General features: G+C 32.3%; 1 long non-coding RNA gene across 1 annotated transcript; it reads left to right on the forward strand.

Annotated features, from left to right (window-relative positions):
• The first annotated feature begins 3,025 nt into the window (after positions 1 to 3,025).
• LOC117687177 (uncharacterized) lies at positions 3,026 to 7,141 on the forward strand. Its single transcript, XR_004600181.2, has 3 exons — positions 3,026 to 3,266; positions 4,676 to 4,846; positions 6,850 to 7,141. It is a non-coding gene; the product is annotated as an uncharacterized lncRNA (long non-coding RNA).
• Positions 7,142 to 7,362: the final 221 nt, after the last annotated feature.

Raw genomic sequence — 7,362 nt, forward strand, 5'->3', positions numbered from 1 at the left:
TAATCTACCCACATGTAACTTATTAATCAACCTAAACCTGTATGTAATCTACCTTCATGTAACTTATTAATCAACCTAAACCGGTATGTAATCTACCTCATGTGATCTATAAATCAACCAAAACATGTATGTAATCATGTATGTAATCTACCTACATGCGACTTATAAGTCAACCTTAACCTGAATATAATCTACATACATGTAACCTATATATCAACATAAACCTGTATGCAATTTATCTACATGTAACTTAAAAATCAGCTAAAACCTGTATGTAATCTACCTCCATGTAACCTATAGATCGACCTAAAGCTGTATGTAATCTACCTCCATACAGCGTATTAATTAACCTAAACCTGAATCTAATCAACCTAACTGTATCCTATACATCAATTTACATCTGTATTTACATGTAATCTACCTACATGTAACATATAAATCAACTTAAACCTGTATGTAATCTACCTACATGTAACTTATAAATCAACCTAAACCTGAATGTAATCAACCTACATGTAACCTTTTTATCAACCTAATTCTGTATGTATTCTACCTATATGTAACCTATATATAGAACCTAAACCTGAATGTAATCTACCTACATGTAATTTATAAATCAATCTAAACCTGTATGTAATCTACCCACATGTGACTTACTAATCAACCAAAACCTGTATGTAATTGACCTACATGTAACTTATAAATCAACCTAAACATGTATGTAATTTACCTACATGTAACTTATAAATCAACCTAAACCTGTATGTAATCTACCTACATGTGACTTACTAATCAAATAAAACCTGTATGTAATTTACCTACATGTAACTTATAAATCAACCTAAACCTGAATGTAATCTACCAACATTTAACCTATAAATAAACCTAAACCTGTATGTTCTCTACCATCATTGAACGTATAAATCAACCTAAACCTGAATGTAATCAACCTACATGTAACCTATACATCAATTTACATCTGTATGTACATGTTATCTACATCAATTTACATCTGTATGTACATGTTATCTACCTACATGTACCATTTAAATCAACCTAAACCTGTATGTAATCTACTTCCATGTAACCTATAAATCAACCTAAACCTGTATGTAATCTAGCTACATATAACTTATAAATCAACCAGAACCTGTATGTAATCTACCTACATGTAACATTTAAATCACCCTAAACCTGTATGTATTATACCTACATGTAACCTATAAATCAATCTAAACCTGAATGTAACCTATAAATCAACATAGTCTTGAATGATATCTACATACATGTAACCAATTAATCAATGTTAATCGAATGTAAGGACTTTTTAAACATGTAACGTAGAAATCAACCTAAAACTGAATGTATTCTACATACATGTAACGTATAAATTAACATAAATATGAAAGTATTCTACGTACGTGTAACGTATTAATGAACATAAAACTGAATGTATTCTACCTACATGTAACGTACAAAATAACATAAACCTGTATGTAATCTACCTTCATACGACGTATAAATCAACATAAACATCAAAGTGATCAACCTACATGTAACCTATACATCAATTTACACCTGAATGTAATCTACCTGCATGTAACCTATAAATCAACCAAAACCTGTATGTAATCTACCTTCATGTAACCTATAAATAAGCATAAGCCTGTATGTAATCTACCTACATGTAACCTATAAATAAGCATAAACCTGTGTGTGTAATCTACCTACATGTTACCTATAAATCAACCTAAACCAGAATGTATTCTACCTACATGTGACGTGTAAATCAACCTAAACCTGTATGTAATCTTCGTACATGTAACCTATAAATAAGCATAAACCTGTATGTAATCTACCTACATGTAACCTTTAAATCAACCTAAACCTGAATGTGTTCTACCTACATGATACCACCCTAATCACCTAAATCTGAATGTAATTTACCTACATGTAACCTATAAATCAACCAAAACCTGTATGTAATCTACCTTCATGTAACCTATAAATAAGCATAAACCTGTATGTAATCTACCTACATGTTACCTATAAATCAACCTAAACCAGAATGTATTCTACCTACATGTGACGTGTAAATCAACCTAACCCTGTATGTAATCTACCTACATGATACCACCCTAATCACCTAAATCTGAATGTAACTTACCTACATGTACCGAATAAATCAACTCAAACCTGAATGTTATCTACCTACATGTAAGCTATAAATCAACTTAAACCTGATTGTAGTATACTTTAATGTGACGTATAAATCAACCTTGACCTGCGTGTAATCTACCTACATGTGACCTATAAATCAACCAAAACCTGATTATATTATACGTACATGTAACAGAAAACTTCAACTTAAATGTGTATGCTTTTAAGTACATGCAATAAAAAAAAATCAACACTCACCTGTATGTGTTATACCGTCATGTAACGCAGACATCAACTTAAACCTGGATGTATTCTACCAACATATAACCAAAAAAATCGACTCAAACATGTACAATTCTATCTACATGTAACGCAAACATCAACTTTAACCTTCAACCAATACGTATCGTATAAGTTGAAGCTAAACATTTGTTTCTTCTATTAAAAAAATGACAATAACAAACCGTCAACCTTCTCATAATTCCATAAAACGAAATACAAATTCAAAGAAGAGCAACACGCACCTCAAAAAGATAGAGGAAGGATCAGGTGCCTAGGAGGAGTGAGCATTCACTTCTGACCGGTCACTCCCGCCGTGTGTTCTTTGACGTAATCGGGAAAAAACCTGGAAAAGTCCGTAAACAATTAGGTGATTAATCATGGTCTAACAAATAGTATGAAAAAAGCCAGTCAGCATGCGACCCAGTGTTAGATTGTATTTGCTGACAAGGTCGTTGTATCGACCATAGAACTTACAAAAAGATGGCTGTTGATAGTCCTGTTTTATCAACTTGTTTGCCAGTAGCTTGCCTCGCCTTAGAAACAGTTCATACGAAGAGCATGCTCTTGCGTATCGAATTAAACTACATGTAACGCACTCAATTTAATGTTGTGACTAGTCAAAAATAACTGGAGTAGATAATTTAGGTATTGTTTCTTATTTTACTTGAACTTTGAAATATTGTATCAATTTATATATTTGTACACTATTAACAAGAAGCAACGTGACTGTCTGACTGGAAAACCATGTGAATCAAGCGATGATTGTCAGAAATCATACGGATGCGTCGACGAAGGAATTTGCTGTAAAATTTCAAGTGACTCAGGTAAATTTATACTTCTTTCATAACATTTCTCATATCAAATATACAATCTCTCTGAAATATATTAGATAAAACACTTTGTGATAGCAATAGCTAACTCTGAGATGTTAGCCTAATTATACTTCATGTATATTATCAATAGTGCAACAAGTCTATTCGATAAAGATAACGGCCCTCACTAAGGTAACCAAGGAATCCCGTCGCAATTATTTAAAGACCAAAGCGTCATCTTGATTATTTTTCCCCAGGATTTCTTGCATTATCACCGGTGTGAGATCGGTTTGTCCAGTGTGAGAGAGCAGTGTGATATTTTTCTGTCTTACACTGTGTATTACTGCGCCGCTTTAGAACGTAAACAAACGTTGTCTGCTGTAGGGAGATGCAAAATGATTGATTTATATTATCCACTAAGTAATTGTTTTGACTAGCACTATTTCAAGCACGCGGAGGGATAAACTGAGAGTAATCTTTTGAAGGTCGTAACAAAAAGATGTCAGACATCGTGATTTCATGTAAAAAAAATGCGAAAAAATAAATCATTTATTATATACTCGTGTTGGATGGTGAAATTCCACCACGGGGCAAAGATTCACGGTCTAGGGCTCGGCAGAGCCTCGTCCCAGACCGTGAATCTTCTCCCCTCGGTGAAATTTCACTATCCCACACTCGTAATAATGAATGAATCTATTAATTTACACCTGTCTAATGTGTCACCTGTAGCTGTGCAGTATAATGCACTTAGAAAACTGGACAGGTAAAGTACATTATGAGATTCTATTAGGAGAAGTTTATTTCCCTCAGCTTAGCATCGGGAAATAGATTTGCTTTCGGGGAACTGACACTCTCAAGGTTTACTTAAACTGTGTTATGTCCCTTTTATTGTAAGTTAAAAGAAAATCCTGTAAGAAGTTTTACTATTTTAAACCCTCTGTCTTTAAATTAATTCACTTATTGTCAACACGAAATGTAAAAGATTTGTGCAATATAGGCAAATATATTCAGAATGCATTTGTTATCAAAAATTAATTGTTTAAACTTGTTTTCTTTCCCCAATGAACCGTTAATATGTATATGAACATGTGTATATTGATTGTCTTGTGTATATTGATTGTCTTGTGTATGTCCGTGAGCTGTACAACAGTGGACCAATATACAATACAATACTATTTTGTTCATATCAAAATCCGTACACTAAAATAATTCATGTTAATAGTTTTTTGCCAGCTACAAATACTTCCTAAAAAGCTCTTTTCAGTTGGACTTGGTTTCATTGTTTAGAAAAAGAAATTGTTTTTAATCTTTTTCTTTAAAGAAAACTTTATTCAATTACTTAATTTTATTAAGATTTAATCGCCAATACTAGTATCTAAAAGACTTATTATTCATGTATGTTTATACTTCTATTTCCTCAGCTTCATGTCCAACGAATTATAGTAATAATCCACTCCTTGGATGTTATATCATTTTGAGAGAGAGCAACTTAATTTCCCACAATTATGCAAAGGAGCGTTGTTCCGATGATGGAGGAGCACTTCTTTTGTTGAACTCGAAGGAGGAGACAGACGAAGTTATAAAATTGATGAGTACGTTCTATTCCTTTAATTTTTTTGATTTATTGGTAAGGAAATAAAAGCTAACAAGTGAAAAGCTGTCAGTGTGACAGCAAACCGGTATTTTTTTAATGTAAACAGCGCCAATAATGCATTTGTTAACCCTGAATTGATCAACACAACCTATCCAGAGATATGGAGTGCTCTACATGCAGTATCTTGACAAAAAATAACTAAGTTCAACAGGTAGCATTCTTTTCATAAATTGTAAAAAATCAAAATCTAAGTAATATGCACATGCCTGGTATGTGTACAATTGATCAGCAAAACATCAACTTCCTATCTTGTAAACAGTAGGAGGAGTTATCCGTACAATAGGGGTACCCTATATGCAACATTTTGCCAAAAAATAACTAAGTTCAAAAGCTAGTATTTTTTTCATCAATTATCGGAAATCAAAATCCTAGCAATATGCACACCTCTGATATATGTACAATTGATCTGCAAAACAACAACTTCCTATCTTGAGAACTGTAGGAGGAGTTATCCGTACAATGAGGGTACCCTATATGCAACATTTTGCCAAAAAATGACTAAGTTCAAAAGCTGGTATTTTTTCGATAAATTATCAGAAATCAAAATCCTAGCAATATATTTATATATATATGCACACCTCTGATATATGTACAATTGATCTGCAAAACAACAACTTCCTATCTTGAGAACTGTAGGAGGAGTTATCCGTACAATGAGGGTACCCTATATGCAACATTTTGCCAAAAAATGATTTTGAGTTCAAAAGCTGGTATTTTTTCGATAAATTATCGGAAATCAAAATCCTAGCAATATATACCTATATTCAATATTCTGCGAGAAAATGACTAAGTTCAACAGCTGGCATTTTTTTCAAAAATATCATAAACTGAAATTCAAGTAGTATGCATATTTATGTTATATGTGCAATTGATCTGCAAAACATTAAGTTCCTTTCTTAAAAACTGTACGAGGAGGTCTCTGCCATTTTCACCATTTTTTAAACTAGATTTTTCTTTTAGATAATCCTGCGAAAAATAAGATTAATCCGTAAAATACAACGTAGTTTTCCTTTCTTTCCTGTCTTTTTCGAAACACATTTTATGGTAGGTTTAATCTTTGAGAAATTTGTGTTGGACATAGACATTTTTTTTATCGGTATAGTTAATACAACTTCTAAACTTATAAAATAAAGACCCAATAATTTTGTACTTTTTACACCCTTAGTATTTATATCTTTTCGGTGGAATTTTACCATATTACACTTTATAATGAATGGATATATCAATCATTATCTTGATATTAAACTAGATGTTAATTTTTCCCTGACCATTTACCTCTGTATCCTAAGAATCAACAGATGACATTTGTTTATGTATTATAGTGGTGTTTTAATAATACACAGTGTCCGACAGTCTACTGTCTCACATTATTCATATCAAATGAAAGTGGGATTATATCATATATATGCACTGGATTCTATGAGATTTATATTGAAAATCATAATCGGAGTACCCCACAGCAGCTCGATTTTCCATTGTGAAAAGTGATATATTTGTCAATTGAGAATAAATAATATCCAATTACATTTATGACCTAATGTAATTTGCTCTGATGTGAACTGGGCAATGCCAGAGCCTCAATACTTTTTGGTTCTACTGCCACACAAATTGTCAACAAGCGGCTGCTATCTTTTAACCGATTCTATTTTTTATTAGATGCTCAGTACATTTGCTCTCTGTGCACATTTTTTTTACAATCATATAGTTCAGCTAGATTCGATGTTTTATTCGATTTAAACATATTAAACAATTTGAATGATTTCATGATCGGTGTTTTTTTATAGGGGCGGGAGGTCATGTGATTTAGGAAACATAGATTTAAGCTTTGACTCGGCAAAGGCTGCAGGGAAAAGAAATTATCTTGATAAAGTTAATACGTCTATTAATATCGTGAAGGTTATTAAATATTTGTCTTCTATATATATATTTTTCTTCTTTTAGTTGAGGGACGTTTTTCTCATATTGCTATTCAGGGCTCTAAGAGTTCTGTTAACTCTGAATGGATAACTGATGATGGAAGCCCTCTACCCTATTTTCCTACGTCGGTCAACAATGCACAAAATGCTCTTAATACAGCGCTTGTATTGCATGCATATCCTGGATTTAGATTGGACGCTGTAAATCCAGAAGTTAATAGGATGACTTGTTTTGCTTGTGAAATTGAGAGCTAACTAACAATGAACTCATGTCAAATAAAATACAAATTTGTTCAATGAAATACACAATTCTTCAATCGATTCTTAATTTTTAAATGTATTTACAAATGTATGAGAGTTTAATCGATTTTTACCAAAAATCGTGTCTACAGTTAAGCAAGCTGACATAACAATACATGCATTTATAAGAAGGCTTGGAGGTCAACATATTATTTATCATATCTACGTAATATTCTAGATAGTATAAATTAATAGCTCAAAACTACATTGTTTATAGGCATTGTATAAATACGCGTAA

The sequence above is a fragment of the Magallana gigas genome, chromosome 1, assembly GCF_963853765.1.
Source record: "Magallana gigas chromosome 1, xbMagGiga1.1, whole genome shotgun sequence".
Taxonomy (NCBI): Eukaryota; Metazoa; Mollusca; class Bivalvia; order Ostreida; family Ostreidae; genus Magallana; species Magallana gigas.